The sequence below is a fragment of the Halyomorpha halys genome, unplaced genomic scaffold (genome assembly GCF_000696795.3).
Source record: "Halyomorpha halys isolate HHAL.00 unplaced genomic scaffold, Hhal_1.1 Scaffold1586.1, whole genome shotgun sequence".
Lineage (NCBI taxonomy): Eukaryota > Metazoa > Arthropoda > Insecta > Hemiptera > Pentatomidae > Halyomorpha > Halyomorpha halys.
The window spans coordinates 40,030-40,328 of NW_027108793.1; positions in this window are offsets into that span (position 1 = coordinate 40,030).

Here is a 299-nt window from a genome sequence, read left to right on the forward strand (position 1 = left end):
ATCCGGCCATCTTCAGGGAATCTACTACAAAACAGTTTTTATTACATGTATGATCCTACAAACATTTCAAAATACTTAACATTATTATTTATAATTTATCTTACCTTAATACAACTTTGAAACTATATAATTTAAAAAACCCTAACTCCATGCAGGCTATTCTGCCCAGGTCAAAAACATCAATTTCTATGAAACATTAAAAACATTAGGTAAAAAATATTTTTTGTTTATAAGTATATCCCACATATGTTTAATTCCCTAATTAGTCAAATATCACTTAAAACAAAGTCAAAATCATT